At 45.1% G+C, this 17,773-nt stretch overlaps 1 protein-coding gene across 3 annotated transcripts in view; it reads left to right on the top strand.

Moving 5' to 3' along the window:
- Positions 1–816: 816 nt before the first annotated feature.
- KANSL1 (KAT8 regulatory NSL complex subunit 1) overlaps positions 817–17,773 on the top strand; it is a 198,489-nt gene continuing 181,532 nt past the window's right edge. For 2 of the 3 annotated variants that reach the window (XM_030923033.1, XM_030923041.1), the window contains exons 1-2: positions 817–845; positions 2,405–2,538. The gene's annotated coding sequence lies outside the window, so the exon portion shown is untranslated. Of the gene's footprint in view, positions 846–1,477; positions 1,625–2,404; positions 2,539–17,773 lie in introns of those variants that run through there. The other variant, XM_030923034.1, reaches the window with a different exon arrangement.

Raw genomic sequence — 17,773 nt, 5'->3', positions numbered from 1 at the left:
AGCTAAGATTCCTCCCCAAATCTGCATGTTGTGCCAATTTTCCTGGCCAACTATCTTATCTGTCCCCCGGTTTTGCGACCTTATTTAAACCTTTAAATCAATGTTTTTAAAATTGGAATCTTGATGAATGGTGCAAAAATCAATGGATACAAAGGATATGCCGAGATATGTAAGTCTTCTGCCCACTGGTTCCCTAGGCACTCAGTTCCCCTCCCAGGAGGTAACCACTGTTGCCAGCTCTTAAGAGTGATTTTTGATTCCTTCTTCTGCCGGCTCTATCTCAAGTCCTTCCCTGTCTGTGAGATGTGTGCCCTTTCCTTTCCAGGCCCTAGTGCACTGATATCTGGTTGAGTTTATATATAAATATTTATATGTGTATATTTTGTATACATATATAACATCTCTCCCTATGGCCTTCCGGCCTGGAGTTTTCATCACGTCGCTTCCTGGATGAAGGAACCTCGAGGGGTGAGGGGCAGGGGTTGGGGGTGATGGAGAAGAGAACCTAAAGGGGACTTAGGTAGGGGGTTCAGAGTGGCCAACTGGCGTGACGCTCTGGCAGGATTCCTATTCCTATTCCTCCCACCTCAGGCCCGCTTGTAGTCCTCTCATCCAAAAGCCTCTCGTTTCCAAGGGCCGAGACAGAGACAGAGACAGCGAGATACACAGAGACAGAGACGCCGAGGCACCAGCATCCCTCTCCCCCTTCTGTCCCGCCCCATCTCTCTGACGGACACCATGGCTCAGCCAATGGCGCTCACGATATGCCCCTGAAGGGCCAATGAACGCCAGAGGAGGGCGGAAGATTCCCCGCCCCCACTTCTAGGCTTGGTTGAACCGTGCAGGTAGGTCCGGGGCTGGGGGAGCTGTCTTTGGCACTGGTGCCCCTGGGGGTGGGGGCACGAGTGGACAGGGGTGATGGTGAGGTAGAGGAGGCGGCCCCGACACGACGAGCTCGAGGGAGCGGCCCGGCTGGGAGGCGGGGGGCAGCGGGGCCCGGGGAGCGGGCGCCGCCGAGGGCCCTGGAAGCGGCGGGGCTCGGGGAGAGGGACGCGTGTGTGGGGCACGGGGACCCCCGCCCAGCGCCCACTCGTAGGCCTGGGCCGCAGGCTGCCGACCGAGTGGCCGGGGGGCCTGGCTGCCCGGGGGGCGGGCCGGGGCCGCGGCCGGGGGCGCGGAGCGGAGCTCGCGGCGCCAGGCCGAGCCGAGGTGGGACGGACCGACGCGGGGAGGAAGGGAAGCCGCATCCCGCGGGCCGCCCCTCCTGAAGCGAGCCGGGCAACGGCCGCAGGCGCCCCTGCCCTGAGCCCACCCCGCGCTCTCCCCTCCCTAACAATGGGAATGGGGCAGAAGGAGGCGCCCCACTGCGGAGGGGTGAGGGGTAGGTTTGGGACTGGGGTCCGCGGTGGGGGGAGGTGCGATCTCGGGCTCTCGCCTCTCCGCTCCCGCTGGCTCTGGAGTTGGGGGCCCCGGTGGGGCTTTGAAGCCTGCCTGAGACTTGGGTCAGGAGTCAAACTGCCGCCCCCCGCTCCTCCCCCAAAATCCGGTGAGCGGTAAGGAAAGTGATGCCAAGTCTTCGAAGCCTCAGTGACAAACGCATAGCAAGAACACATCCACTCCAGAGGTGTTTATTTTTTATTTTTATTTAAATAAGAGTACTTTTCGACATTTGTTTTTAACGAAGTGGGTGCTGTTATTTTTGTCCCTACGCGGACAAGCCTCCATTTTAAGCGAAGCAGTAACTGGTTAAGCTGGAATTGTATTCAGGCCCAGGACTTGAACGAGGATCCTACTAGAGGTCATTTAGTCCATCCTCCAGCCTCCAGGCAAATTTACCTTCCTCCCACCCTCAAAATTAAGTTGCTCGGTCTGCTTTTAACGATCTCTGAGGAAGAAGGGTATTTTATTTGTTTCTAGTACTTCAGTCAAGAATAGGTTTTACTTTTCATGTGGAATTGACTCTGAAACTTAAGCATAATCTTGGGACAGTCGGGATGATTAGAGAGGTTTTACTTGACTAAAGATAATTAAATGTGGCAAGGGTCTTTTTTTAGACGGTTAGTTAACAAATCACGTTTAGTGTTTATGAGGTACCCTGGAAACTTTATTGTCTCTGGGATTTTGGCTGTTTGATAAGCAATTTTACATTATCTAAAATATGTGTTACATATTATTTATCTTTTTATATAACGTGTGTTTCTACACCCACATATATGGAGACACACACACATTTGCCGTTTTCTAAAGGGGACTGTATTTTCTATACTTTTTTAGTGCGATGAGGCAAATCCCTGTACACAAATACAAATTTTGAAGTGCGACTTCAAAATCCCTGCCCAGGTAGCTTAAACTATTTGCATTTTCTTGATTATTTTTTAGTCTAAATGAAAATCCTCTCTTTCAGATACCTTATCGAAACAAAAGATTTTCCTACCTGCTCATACTTGGTAACCGAGGGAATTACTAAGACTTCTTGCTCATTTCTGAGTATTGTCTTTATATCCTGACACTATGAATGCTATTTGGATGCCTCTTAAGGTAAGATGTGTTATTTTTTCATTACCAGCCTCATTTTATTCATTTTTCTTTAGAACTTTGTAATACTTGTAATTCTTGAATTGTAATTCTTGAATTTGCTATTCTTCGGTTCCTTTACCTGCCATTTCTCTTGCCTCTTGTGTTTGCTTCCTAGGATTGATTGGCTGTACCTTACTTTGCATTGCTACTGTTCTTTGATTATCGGTGTGAAGGTTTTAATGAAGTTCTCAAATTAACTTCCATTATAATGAAAGGCAGTGATCTTTTTAACTTTAAATTATGGCAACTTACATAGTTATAAAATTCTGTTCCAATTTTAGGATAGGTTGGCAATTCAGACATCTAGGTCCACTTTTCAAACAGGTACTTTGGAGTCATAGGTACTAGGGTGTGTCCCACTCTTGCAAATCAGTAGCTGATTCATGTGTTACAAAAGATGTGTCATTAACCATTTGTTTACTCTGAAACTGCATATAGTATATTAGAACATTCTAAGACCTGCTGGTTTACACGTATGACTCTTTCAGAGTCCTGCTGCTGCACCCCAGTCCTTTGCGTGACATTTCACACTGTTTTTCTCAACAGGTAGCACTTATGCCGAGTTTATTTCACAGGGTAAACCTCATTTGGACAGTGTGGACAGATGAGCTTTAGATGAAAAAGCTCCCATTGATGTGGTGGTTCTCCAGTCTCTTTGGCTCCTCTAATCTCTTATACATAGATGGCCAAAGAACTCTCCATTAGGACTAGGCAAAGGGCAGAGCTTAAGACTTAAATGGGTGGCTTCTTTGATTTTCTTGTGACTAAAAATACATTTAAAAAAATTAAATATTTTTAAATTTTACAAACAAAAAACAAAAAAGACATAAGGAGGGGATGGGAGGAAGGACAGAGAAGGATAAGGAGTCCTGGAAACCCTCCACCAGCTTCGCCTTCCTTCAGAGTTGGATACTAGCTTAGTTAAGATTGTTGTGTGCTAATCTGTTCTGTGGACTTCCAGATTAATGCAGAGGAGAAATCGGCCAATAATGCAGTCTGCGTAACCTAAATATCTGGACTTGTGGGAAATCTTAGGTCATGTAGACTGAGTTCTCATCTTCATTTACATTTCAGCTGCTATTGCTGGATAATGAGTGCTTATATTAATATACAGGAAGCCAAAGTGACACAGTTTTTCCAGCATTCTCCCTGTAGAGTTGGAGGGGTTGCATGGGGAATGCAGCCAGAAGTTCTGAACCCGTCAAGAATCGGAGGACCTGTGTAAGAGTGTTTCGACTTAGCAAGTGTTGAGCACCAGGACCTGCTGGCCTCTGTTCTTTTTAGGAAGCAGGCAAGGGGATTGAGATCAATATATTGGATTTCATTTTATAGTTTCCTAGGTTTTAACGAATGTATTTGGTACACAAAGCCCTACTTTTAAAGATATTTCCAATGTTTAAGGTTTTACCTGTGAATGTCTCTGAACCTGAGTTATAATACAGTAACCCCAGAAGTTCTACCAGAAGTCCCTGGCGTGGCAGGAATAGAGAAAGGAAATGAGCTCCATACTGTGAGTTCCCACCTGTTACTACTTGAGAATGTAGTTACGTGGCTGCCTTAGTTTTATGCTCCTTACCAATCCTTTGCTCAGTGCGAAACATCTTCTAAGTGTAAACCAATTTTTTGGGGGTAATGTTTTCTTATTTTTATTATTTAGAAATCTTAAAAATTACAGTGTTCGTCTGGTCAGAAAAAAAGGTACTTTTTGCGGGGAGGATAGCATAGAGTTTGTGGGCTGGAAAATAAAAGCGGGGAGAGGGAACTTTCCTCTTTTTCATTGGTGAATATCCTTAAAACATTTCTAAGATGTAGTTTCAGATTGGAGCTACTTAATTTAAGTAAAAAGAAATGATAGGTTAATTAAAGTGCATATTTTGGAGCCCAAATGTTAATTTTAGATAGCTCTTATATTTTGTTTCCAATTATCTTATTGTAGAATGAACTCTGTCGTTCTGTCAGGCATTGCTTAAATGTTAGACTGAGTATGTGCTTGTTTCCATGCATATAGAAAATAGCGTCATACTTACTCACTCTTCACAAATCCAAATGCGAGAGGAGGCAAGTAACAAGGAAGAATAACTCCAGACCAAAACTCTTCAATTTAAGGCACTCTCGTTAATTAGAAGTTCTCATGGAAATTATTATTTATCCCTTTTTCTCTATGTTGGGGGTCTGTACCTTTTTAAAGCCTGAATATTTCTAGCCACGACTAAGCAATGTCAGTGATGTTGGTAGGTCTAGTTGTCAGGGTTAGGGGCTAAGGAGTGGGTGAGATGGGAGAGGTATAGGGAAAGGAAGGAGAATTGAGTGAGTTGGAGAAAAAAGTGAAATGAAAATGAGGAGGAGAGAAAAGATACAGGGCCTTTAGTGTGTGGCATGGAGCCATCATCAGTTGTCTCAGGTAGTTCTTAGGGGCTGCTGGGTGCCTTGTGTGCTAGACTGAACTATGGTGAAATTAAGTAAAAACTGTTCTTGACAAGCAAAACAAGAGAATTAAAACATAATTTAATATGATATGGAAAGATCTGCAAGGCAGACAGTTAAGTGATAAAAGCGAGATGCAGAACAGTATGTATGATTTGATGCACTTTGTGTTTTTTGGGGAAAAAAACAGGAGAAAAAGACAATTTGCATTGGTGTATATATGAAAAGAAAAAAAAAGATCTTTAGGGCTGGGCGTGGTGGCTCACAAGTGTAATCCCAGGACTTTGGGAGGCCAAGGCGGGAGGATTGCCTGAGGTCAGGAGTTTGAGACCAGCCTGGCCACTATGGTGAAACCCTGTCTCTACTAAAAATACAAAAAATTAGCTGGGCATGGTGGCGGGCGCCTGTAGTCCCAGCTACTCTGGAGGCTGAGGCAGGAGAATGGCGTGAACCCGGGAGGCGGAGCTTGCAGTGAGCCGAGATCGCGCCACTGTGCTCCAGCCTGGGTGACAGAGCGAGATTCTGTCTCCAAAAAAAAAGAAAAAAAAGAAAGGTGTAATGATAGTACCTAGATCCTGGAGGGGACTTTATAAGGATTAAATGAGTTTTTTGATGTAGAGTGTTTAGAACGGCACCTGGTAGGTAGTCAGTAAACCTGAGAATTTTCTTCATGACATCTGTTTGCTAAGGCTGCTGCCACAGAGTGATATAGGCTGAGTGGCTTAAGTAACAGAAATTTATCGTCTCACTGTTCTGCAGGCTAGAAATCTAAGGGCAGAGGCATACTTCCTCTGAAGCAACTGGGGCAGGAGCTGTTTCAAGCCTCTCTTCCAGCTTCTGGTGGCAGTATAACTCCAGTCTTTATGTAGAGTTCTCCCTGTGCATATTTCTTTTCCTTTTTTAGGCAGAGTCTTGCTCTGTTGCCCAGGCTGGAGTGCAGTGGCATAATAGCGGTTCACTGCAACCTCTGCCTCTCAGGTTCAGGTGATTCTCCTTTCTCAGCCTCCTGAGTAGCTGGGATTACAGGCACGTGTCACCATGCCCGGCTAATTTTTTGTATTTTATGTAGAGACAGGGTTTCACCATGTTGCCCAGGCCAGTCTTGAACTCCTGACCTCAGGTGATCTGCCTGCCTCGGCCTCCCAAAATGCTGGGATTACAGGCATGAACCACACCACTCAGCCTAAAGTTTGTATTTTTTGTAGAGACAAGGCTGTACCTTGTTGCCCAGGCTGTTCTCAAACTCCTGATCTTAAGTGATCTGCCCGCCTCAGCCTCCGAAAGTGCTGGGATTACAGGTGTGAGCCACCGCGCCCAGCCTCTCTGTGTGTGTTTCTTTGTGTCCACAATTTCCCCCCCCCCTTTTTTTTTTTTTTTTTTGAGACGGAGTCTCGCTCTGTCGCCCAGGCTGGAGTGCAGTGGCCGGATCTCAGCTCACTGCAAGCTCTGCCTCCCGGGTTTATGCCATTCTCCTGCCTCAGCCTCCCGAGTAGCTGGGACTACAGGCGCCCGCCACCTCGCCCGGCTAGTTTTTTGTATTTTTTAGTAGAAACGGGGTTTCACCTTGTTAGCCAGGATGGTCCCGATCTCCTGACCCCGTGATCCGCACGTCTCGGCCTATTTCCCCTTTTTTATAAGGACAACAGTCATATTGGGATTAGAGTCCTCCCTGATGACCTGATTTTAACTTTGTGACCTCTTTGAAGATCCTATCTCTTTTTTTTTTTTTTTCCAGAGTCTCTCTTTGTTGCCCAGGCTGGAGTGCAGTGGCGTGATCTCAGCTCACTGCAACCTCCTCCTCCTAGGTTCAAGTGATTCTTCTGCCTCAGCCTCCCAAGTAGCTGGAGTTACAGGTGCTTGACACCACGCCTAGCTAATTTTTACATTTTTGGTAAAGGCAGGGTTTCACCACATTGGTCAGGCTGGTCTCGAACTCTCGACCTCAAGTGATCCACCCATCTCGGCCTCTTAAAGTGCTGAGATTACAGGCATGAGCCACTGTACCTGGTCTGAAGATCCTGTCTCTAAGATCACATTCTGAGGTGCTGAATGTTAGGAGTACTACATATCTTTTTTTTCTTTTTTTTTTTGAGACAGGGTCTCCCTTTGTCATTCAGGCTGGAGTGCAGTGGCACTTGGATCACTTTAACCTCCAGCCCCCTCACCCCCGGGCTCAAGCAATCCTCCCACCTCAGCTTCCCGAGTATCTGGGACTACAGGTGCACACCATCACACCTGGCTATTTTTTAATATTTTTGGTAGAGACGGGGTCTTGCCATGTTGCCCAAGCTGATCTCGAACTCCTGAGCTCAAGCGATCCTGTGGCCTTGACCTCCCAAAGTGCTGGGATTATAGGCATGTGCCACTGTGCCCAGCCCCCTGGAGTACTACATATCTCTTTTGGGGAACCCAATTCAGCCCAGAACAGGTGTATGTCATTTAACATGGGTACTAGACTCTCGACACCTACACATAGGAAATGAAAATTTTGGTGCAAATTGATATCATGACTTAAAGAAGTAGATTATTTCTTTAGCTTCTCATGTATTTATCTTTAACAAGATTTTTGTTTTATCTTTGAAACTATTTTTTTTTTTTTTTTTTGAGATGGAGTCTTGCTCTTTTGCCCAGACTGGAGTGCAGTGGCGCGATCTCAGCTCACTGCAACCTCCATCTCCTGGGTTCAAGCTATTCTCCTGCCTCAGTTTCCCCAGTAGCTGGGATTACAGGTACCTGCTACCACATCTGGCTAATTTTTGTAGTTTTAGGAGAGACGGGCTTCACCATGTTGGCCAGGCTGGTCTCGAACTCCTGACCTCAGGTGATTCACCTGCCTTGGCCTTCCAAAGTGCGTGAGTCACCGAGCCTGGCCCATACTCTTGGTTTTCTTTGCAGATGTTTTCCCTCTTTTGCTCCTAAAAAAATTCATATTTGCCTTCCCTTGACCATTTCTGCCCTCACCCTGTGCAGTTTCTGAGGAATGCGTTAGATAAACTTGTGCCTCACTTGCCGTCCATATGCTGATGATTTGCAAAAGTGTTTTTTTCCAGCTCTGACTAGTTTTCTGATCTCCAATCCCGTATACACAGTTGCTTCCTGGACATCTCTACTTGGATGTCCTATGGGCATTTTATTTTATTTTATTTTATTTTATTTTATCATGATTATTATTATTGAGACGGAGTCTCGCTCTGTCATCCAGGCTGGAGTGCAGTGGCACGGTCTCGGCTCACGGCAGCCTCTGCCTCCCAGGTTCCAGTGATTCTCCTGTCTCAGCCTCTGGGGTAGCTGGGATTGCAGGTGTGCGCCACTACGTCCAGCCAATTTTTGTATTTTTAGTAGAGACGGGGTTTCACCATGTTAGTCAGGCTGGTCTTGAATTCCTGACCTCAGGTGATCCACCTGCCTCAGCCTCCCAAAGTACTGGGATTACAGGCATGAGCCACCATGTCCGGCCATCCTATGGGCATTTTAAAATGATCTTATCCACTTCCCCAGGTCCAACCTCTTCCTATCTTCTTATCCTGGTGAGCGGTAGTGTCATCCAGTCAGTCACTCGAATCAGGGATTTGAGAGGCCTCTGGGTTCCTTCTTATGCCATTCTAGTCACCACATTCTTGAGATCCTAGGTCGTAATGTTTTCCTAGTCATCCTATTTCTTTTTGAGTCCAGACCTTCATCGCCCTTTTGGCTGCCTGACCTTCTGTTGCCTTGTAATCATTCTCCTTGACTGCTTTCTCTCTTCCAAGTCGCTGCCAACAGGATCCTTGTAAACTGCACGTCTAAGCGTGTGATCATATCCCTCTTCCACCATGACTCTCCTAGCTTTGAAGGTAGAGCTGAAATATTTTGCCAGATCATCTCTCCACTTCTTCCTGAGCATCCTGTACGCAGTAGTACAGACTGCTTGTGCCCAGTGCCTGCTGTATACCCTGTTGTTCCTTGCCTCTGGGTCTTCACACAAGCAATTACCTCTGCTTAAGAAGGACTCTACCCTGTTCTGGAAACTTACTCCCCCTAGTCTTTAATAACAGTAGTGACTGGTCCAAGTATAGTGGTGGTTACTATTAGTTGATCACAACCAGTTACAGATTTCTTTGTTTATTCTTCACTCCCACCGCTTCACTTGATTAGCCATAAAAAAAAAAAAAAGTAGTGATAACAGTAATAACAGCAGTGATAATAGTAATAATAGTAGCCGACACTGAGTGCTTCCTCTGGACCCAGGTATTATCACTTTATGATCAGAGTTCATAAAGAAGAAATACAAATGACCAAGAAGCATATGAGAAACATTTTTATTCTGATAAGTAATCACAGGAATGCAGATTAAATGACATACTGTTTTTTACCTATCAGATTTGCAGTTGACTGTGCTGTCAAAGGTGGTGAGGGGACAATCTCTGAAACTGCTAGTGTGTGTGCATGTGTGTGTGCATATGCAGACCTAGCACTTCTATTGTACTGATTGCCGGTTTGCTCCACTTTGATCCCAGCTAGTCTCTAGGTTCTTTGAGAGTGAGGGCTTGCCAGGCGCGGTAGCTCACGCCTGTAATCCCAGCACTTTGGAAGGCCAAGGCAGGTGGATCATGAGGTCAGGAGATGGAGACCATCCTGGCTAACATGGTGAAATCCCATCTGTATTACAGAAAATTAGCTGGATGTGGTGCCACGCGCCTGTAGTCCCAGCTACTCGGAAGGTTGAGGTAGGAGAATCACTTGAACCTGGGAGGCAGAGGTTGCAGTGAGCTGAGATTGTGCCACTGCACTCCAGCCTGGGTGACAGTGAGGCTCCGTCTCAAAAAAAAAAAAAAGGAAACCATCTTTAGGCTGTGCACGGTGGCTCATGCCTGTAATCCCAGCACTTTGGGAGGCCGAGGAGGGCGGATCACGAGGTCAGGAGATCGAGACCATCCTGGCTAATACGGTGAAACCCCGTCTCTACTAAAAAGTACAAAAAACTAGCCGGGCGAGGTGGCGGGTGCCTGTAGTCCCAGCTACTCGGGAGGCTGAGGCAGGAGAATGGCATAAACCCGGGCGGCGGAGCTTGCAGTGAGCTGAGATCCGGCCACTGCACTCCAGCCTGGGCGACAGAGCGAGACTCCATCTCAAAAAAAAAAAAAAAGAGAGAGTGAGGGCTGGCTCTTGTCTTTTATCCTCACTGCGTGCTGTTTTTGTTTTTGTTTTTTTTGAGACGGAGTTTCATTCTGTTGCCCAGGCTGGAGCACAATGGCATGATCTCAGCTCACTGCAACCTCTGCCTGGAGCACAATGGCATGATCTCGGCTCACTGCAACCTCCGCCTCCTGGGTTCAAGCGATTCTCCCGCCTCAGCCTCCCAAGTAGCTGGGATTATAGGCACCTGCCACCACGCCCAGCTAAGTTTTGTATTTTTAGTAGAGATGGAGTTTCACCATGTTGGTCAGGCTGGTCGCGAACTCCTGACCTCAGGTGATCCACCTCCCATCGGCTTCCCAAAGTGGTAGGATTACAGGCGTGAGCCACCATGCCCAGCCATCAGTGTTTGCTCTTGATGGCACTTAGTAAATGCGTGTTAAAGACTGCATTGTTGGCCTTGTAGATGTGCCTCTTTAGGAGAGTGTCAGTGGAAAAGCTGAGAGTCACATGCATTTGCCAAACTTGGCCTTACCCTTTGGCTCTATTGGCCCCAGTCTAATAAGCGTGAGCAGCTTTGGAATAAAGATTGCCAAGAATTACGATTTTTAATAATCTTCCTTTGAACGCTAAAGGGCAGAAGAGTTTTTGTTGTTTTTGCTTTTGGAAAAAGAGAACTAGTTTGCTGACCACCCAGTGTCATTTGGTAACTAGAATGTTTTCACATAGTTGCAGTATATGGAAATGAATATTTAGGTCTGTGGTGTTTATATATTTAGTCGTGTGATGTTTATATGTGCCAGGTAGTATATTTGGCAGGGAATTGATTTTTAGAATTGTGACATTGGTTCTTGCATATTAGTTTTTTTTTTTTTGATGGAGTCTCACTCTATTGCCCAGGCTGGGGTGCAGTGGCGCAATCGCAGCACACTGCAACCCCCATCTCCCAGGTTCAAGCAATCATCCTTCCTCAGCCTCCTGAGTAGCTGGGATTACAGGCATGTGCCACCACGCCTGGCTAATTTTTGTATTTTTAGTAGAGACAGGGTTTCACCATGTTGGCCAGGCTGGTCTTGAACTTCTGATCTCAGGTGATCCACCCGCCTCAGCCTCCACAAAGTGCTGGGATTAGAGGTGTGAGACACTGCCTTGCCTAGTTCCTGCACATTAGAAAACATTTGGGCGAGACGCTGTGGCCCACGCCTGTAATTCCCGCACTTTGGGAGGCCGAGGTGGGCTGATCACGAGGTCAGGAGATCGAGACCATCCTGGCTAACACGGTGAGACCCCATCTCTGCTAAAAATACAAAACAAAAAACAAAAAACATTAGTCGGGCGTGGTGGCGGGCACCTGTAGTCCCAGCTTCGCGGGAGGCTGAGGCAGGAGAATGGCGTGAACCCGGGAGGCGGAGCTTGCAGTGAGTCGAGATCCGGCCACTGCACCCCAGCCTGGGCGACAGAGCGAGACTCCGTCTCAAAAAAAAAGAAAAGAAAAGAAGACGTTTGTCGCCCTTGCCTTCTCCATCACAGCTCTGTTAAGTATGACTTTGGATATACAGTATTTTCTTTTTTATTACCGTGTATAATTTGTATTTGTAGCAGCAGCCCAGAAGACGGGCAAGTGCATGGTTACAGCGCACAGTTTATTTTTACTGGGCACTTGATGGTGGTGGTAATTTATTGGTCAGCAGGGGGAGCTGCAGTTGCTGATACTTAGGTGATTCCATCTTAACTGGTTTTTCACAGAAAGTTTGTCGGCCAAGAGAAAGAAAAGTTTGCTGGCAAAGAACATGATCAGAGTTCATAAGGAAAAAATACAAATGACCAAGAAGCATATGAGAAACATTTTTATTCTGACAAGTAATCAAAGGAATGCAGATTAAATGACATACTATTTTTTTTAACCTATCAGATTTGCAGTTGACTGTGCTGTCAAAGGTGGTAAGGGGACAATCTCTGAAACTGCTAGTGGAGTGTGTATTGGGCCTAGTTTTTTGGAAGATATTTTGGCAACGTATATTGGCAAAATTAAAAACGTTCTTTAATTCAGTAATTGCACATCTAGGAATTTATCGTAAGGGGGAAAAATTAAGATATATAGAAAGATTTGTGAACAATGGTATTCATTGTAGCATTATTCATACTAGTGAGAATTGAGAATAAAGCTAAATGAGCAGCAAGATTTATAAGAAAATAAATTATGGTATATTTAAGGATGGACATTTACAACCACGAAATAGTATTTAAAAGAATTTTTCCTGCTGGGTGTGGTGGCTCATGCCTGTAATCCCAGCACTTTGGGAGGCCGAGGCAGGAGGATTATGAGGTCAGGAGATCGAGACCATCCTGGCCAACGTGGTGAAACCCCATCTCTACTGAAAATACAAAAATTAGCTGGGCATGGTGGCATGTGCCTGAAATCCCAGCTACTCAGGAGGCTGAGGCAGGAGAATTGCTTGAACCAGGGAGTTGGAGGTTGCAGTGAGCGGAGATGGTGCCACTACACTCCAGCCTGGTGACAGAGCAAGTCTCTGTCTTAAAAAAAAAAAAAAAAAATTTTTAATGTCTTAGGATGTTGAGTAAATGATAAATGAAAAATTCAGGGTGCAGAGCTATATAAGGAACATTCTAAGTGTATAAAAGATAAGGAATGTGTATATATTCTTGTATAATATGTATGTATATATTATACACACATACATACCGAGGTAAAAGAATGGAAGGAAGTTTATACCAACCAGCCTTGAGTCTGTCTCTCAGGGGTCCATTCAACCAATTGTTCTGTCTAAATTGGCACCAACTGATGTTTTCAGGTGAAGCATTGTTATCTATTAAGATGTTAACCTCAGAAATTGAGGGCCTCACATCTGATAGCACTTCTTTTTTTTTTTTTTTTTTTTGAGACAGAGTCTCGCTCTGTCGCCCGGGGTGGAGTGCAGTGGCCGGATCTCAGCTCACTGCAAGCTCCACCTCCCGGGTTTACGCCATTCTCCTGCCTCAGCCTCCCGAGTAGCTGGGACTACCGGCGCCCGCCACCTCGCCCGGCTAGTTTTTTGTATTTTTTAGTAGAGACGGGGTTTCACTGTGTTAGCCAGGATGGTCTCGATCTCCTGACCTCGTGATCCACCCGTCTCTGCCTCCCAAAGTGTTGGGATTACAGGCTTGAGCCACCGCGCCCGGCCCCATCTGATAGCACTTCTATCCTACAGGACCTGAATAGAGCTAATAATATACATGTACATACATTTATCCAAGCACTTGAATCTATTTTTAACTTGTAGAATGTGATAACACAATCCACAGGGTTCTTTTATCTGTTATAGAAAGAAATACTTTTCAAGCATAAAAGCTTACTATGTTGAGATTTGATGAATAAGTTAGTATTTACCATATTGATACGTTTTCTGATTTTGATCACATTGCCCCTTTGCTTTCATGTTTCTCAACTGAAGATGCTTGACTTTTTAACTTAATCTTCAGTGAAACCTCCTTCCTGGATCTTTGTCAGCATTGCTTTCCCTTTCTGGATTTATGATAACTACTCAGAATTGCATTTTAGTTATAACTACACTGTGATTTGGTAGAAGGATAAGAAAATATGTTCTATTTACAGCAAGCTTGTCCAACCCATGACCCGCAGGCTGCATGTGGCCCAGGACAGCTTTGAATGTGGCCCAACACAAATCCGTAAACTTTCCTAAAACATTATGAGATTTTTTTTGTGATTTTGTTTTTTAGCTCATCAGCTATTGTTAGTTTAGTGTATTTTATGTGTGGCCCAAGACAGCTCTTCTTCCAGTGTGGCTCAGGGAAGCCAAAAGATTGGACACCCTTGATTTACAGTTTTTTCCTAATAGGATTTGGTCCTCCCTCCCTCCCTTTTCTTTTTCTTTCCTTTTTTTTTTTTTTTTTTTTTTTCTCTCTCTTTTGCATAGAACATCACATTGTCTTTAGGGAATATTCTATAATTATTCAAAAATTACTTTTTTGACTGGAAGGCATGAGTCTTTTAAGTATAGCTTAGATTTTTTTCCTGTAAATGCCTTACTTTTCATTTGTCCATGCTGTAGCATACCTGCCATTTCCTTGCATGTAATGTTTCAACTCTCATATCTCAGTGGGCTCTTAGAGGTAATCCAAGGTAAGAACGACCTTCTAGTTAGGTCTGATGGTTAGAAAGCTTGAGTTGAAGCGTGCCCTTCTGGAATTACCACTTTGGGCCCAATTTTGTCTACATAGGAACTGCTTCGAGCAAGTCTGGTTTGTCTTCTGCTAGATAACCCTTCACATTTAGACAGCTTTTATACTTGCCAAAGCATTCTCTCAGCTGAATATAAATCTACGTTTTTGCAAATGTTTCTCATTTAATACATTTAGAAACCCTTTCTATCTCTCCGTTCCCTTATTTTTCCAACTCATGTGGTATTTCATTATTAGGAATCTCATCATCCCATCTGCAAAATGGGGAATTCTCTGTATACTTTTTGTACAATATATTAAAATGTTAAATATAGCATTTCTAAAAAAAATTTCAATCTTCTGTTTATACCTTCATTTGGGGAAGTACCTCAGCATCTACCTATAATTTTCTGTGTCTCAGTTATGTCTAGTCTACAGTCAATGTTCTCATCCTGTGGCCACTCAGGTCTTTAAAAAAAAATCTTTAATTTAGAATCTTATCAAGAGTTTGTGAAAGCTCACATAAATTATATTCACATATTTCTTTTCTTTTTTTTTTTTTTGAGACAGAGTGTTGCACTGTCACCTAGGGTGGAGTACAGTGGTGTGATCTCGGCTCATTACAACCTCCGCCTCCCGGGTTCAAGTGATTCTCTTGCCTCAGCCTCCTGAGGAGCTGGGACTACAGGCGCCCCCCACCACGCCCGGCTAATTTTTGTATTTTTAATAGAGACGGAGTTTCATCATGTTGGCTAGGATGGTCTCGATCTCCTGACCTCATGATCCGCCCGCCTCGGCCTCCCAAAGTGCTGGGATTACAGGCATGAGCCACCGTGCCCGGCCGCACATATTTATTTTCTCAGAGAATTTGGGTGAACCGGTGTGGTGTGATTTCCACTTTTAGAATCCATGTTGTCTTTTCCTCAGAAGGTTATTCATGCTGATATGTCTTCTGAGCCCATCTTCTATTAGAGATTTGCTAGTTTGGGCAGTTTGGAATTGCAGCCTACTTGAGTAGATGGGAGTTACTTTGATGACAGCGTTTTTTTGTTCATTTTGGTTCAGCACATACTCATTGAGTACCTAATATGCCAGAAGTTGAGCAAGGAAAATGTTGATAAAGGAAAAGTGGATTCTATTCTCCTGGCATTTAGAGAAGGTCACTCATATGACCGTCAACTAATATGTTGTGTCCTGCAGTTTAATAATTTATACTTAAATGCCTTTAAAACACAGCGAAGGGGCTGGTTGTGGTGGCTTACACCTGAAATCCCAGCACTTTGGGAGGCCGTGTAGGGCAGATCACTTGAGGTCAGGAGTTTGAGAACAGCCTGGGTAACATAGTGAAACCCTGTCTCTACTGAAAATACAAAAATTAGCCAGATGTGGTGGCACACGCCTGTAATTCCAGCTACTTGAGAGGCTGTGGTGGGAAAATGGCTTGAACCCGTGAGACAGAGGTTGCAGTGAGCCAAGATGGTGCCACTGCACTCCAGCCTGGGCAACAGAGCGAGACTCTGTGTCAAAAAAACAACAAAAAACCCATAGAGGCTGGGTGCGGTGGCTCAAGCCTGTAATCCCAGCACTTTAGGAGGCCGAGACGGGCGGATCACGAGGTCAGGAGATCGAGACCATCCTGGCTGACACGGTGAAACCCTGTCTCTACTAAAAAAAAATACAAAAAACTAGCCAGGCGAGGTGGCGGGCGCCTGTAGTCCCAGCTACTCGGGAGACTGAGGCAGGAGAATGGCGTGAACCCGGGAGGCGGAGCTTGCAGTGAGCTGAGATCACACCACTGCACTCCAGCCTGGGCGACAGAGCGAGACTCTGTCTCAAAAAAAAAAAAAAAACCCATAGAGACTATTTTGGGTCTTCATGACTACCTGACATCTGACATATCAGTTTGAGGAATTTAATGATGCATTTGATTCACTATTAGAGATTTGTATGCTTTAAAGAGTAATTTAGATAGCTTTTCCCCTCTATCTTCCCCAGTAAATATTGAAGCAAATAAGAATTATATAATATCAGCTGTCTTGCTTTTTATCAATCCTGTTTATCAAGTTACCCATCTAGTTTTATTTGGCATCTAGCTTTTTATATATTTAAACTGTCTCTTAGATGGCTTTGCATTTTCGTTTTTTTGAGATGGAGTTTTGCTCTTGTTGCTCAGGCTGGAGTGCAATGGCGCAATCTTGGCTCACTGCAACCTCCGATTCCTGGGTTCAAGCGATTCTCCTGCCTCAGCCTCCTAAGCAGCTGAGACTGCAGGCATGCTCCATCATGCCTGGCTAATTTCTCTAGTTTTTGTTTTTTTTAGTAGAGATAGGATTTCACCATGTTGGCCAGGCTGGGGTTGAACTCCTGACCTTCAATGATCCACCCCACTTGGCCTCCCAAAATGCTGGGATTACAGGTGTGAGCCACTGTGCCCAGCCTGCATCATTTTCTTGTAAGGTTTTTTTTTTTTTTTTTTTGAGACGGAGTCTTGCTGTGTCTCCCAGGCTGGAGTGCAGTCGCAGGATCTTGGCTTCCTGCACCCTCCACCTCCAGGTTCCTGCACCCTCTGCCTCTGGTAGGCCGAGCCGAGATGGGACAGACTGACACAGAGAGGAAGGGAAGCTGCCTGGCCTGAAGATCCTATCTCTAAGATCACATTCTGAGGTACTGAATGTTAGGAGTACTACATGTCTGTCTTTTTTTTTTTTTTTTTTTTTTTTTTTTTTTTTTTGAGGCAGGGCCTCCCTCTGTCATCCAGGCTGGAGTATGGTGGCACTTGGATCACTGCAACCTCCAGCCCCTTCACCCCCGGACTCAAGCAATCCTCCCACCTCAGCTTCCCGAGTAGCCGGGACTACAGGTGTGCACTACCACACCTGGCTATTTTTTAATATTTTTAGTAGAGACGGGGTCTTGTCATGTTGCCCAAGCTGATCTCGAACTCCTGAGCTCAAGCGATCCTGTGGCCTTGGCCTCCCAAAGTGCTGGGATTACAGGCATGCGCCACTGTGCCCAGCCCCCTGGAGTACTACACATCTCTTTTGGGGAACAAAAGTTAGCGCAGAACAGGTGTATGTCATTTATCATGGCTACAAGACCCTCGACACCTACACATAGGAAATGAAAATTTTGGTGCAAATTGATAGCATGACTTAAAGAAATAGATGATTTCTTTAGCTTCTCATGTATTTATCTTTAGCAAGATTTTTGTTTTATCTTTGAAAGTTTTTTTTTTTTTTTTCTGACGGAGTCTTGCTCTTTCACCCAGGTTGGAGTGCAGTGGTGCGATCTCCGCCTCTGAGTTCACGCGATTCTCCTGTCTCAGCTTCCCCAGTAGCTGGGATTCCAGGCGCCCGCCACCACACCTAGCTAATTTTTGTATTTTTAGTAGAGACGGGGTTTCACCATTTTGGCCAGGCTGGTCTCAAACTCTAGACATCAGGTGATCTGCCCACCTCAGCCTGCCAAAGTGCTGGGA

Source organism: Rhinopithecus roxellana, chromosome 19, assembly GCF_007565055.1.
Source record: "Rhinopithecus roxellana isolate Shanxi Qingling chromosome 19, ASM756505v1, whole genome shotgun sequence".
NCBI classification, from domain to species: domain Eukaryota; kingdom Metazoa; phylum Chordata; class Mammalia; order Primates; family Cercopithecidae; genus Rhinopithecus; species Rhinopithecus roxellana.
The sequence above is the reverse complement of the archived record's forward strand: the minus strand, read 5'-3'. Positions and strand labels throughout refer to the sequence as shown.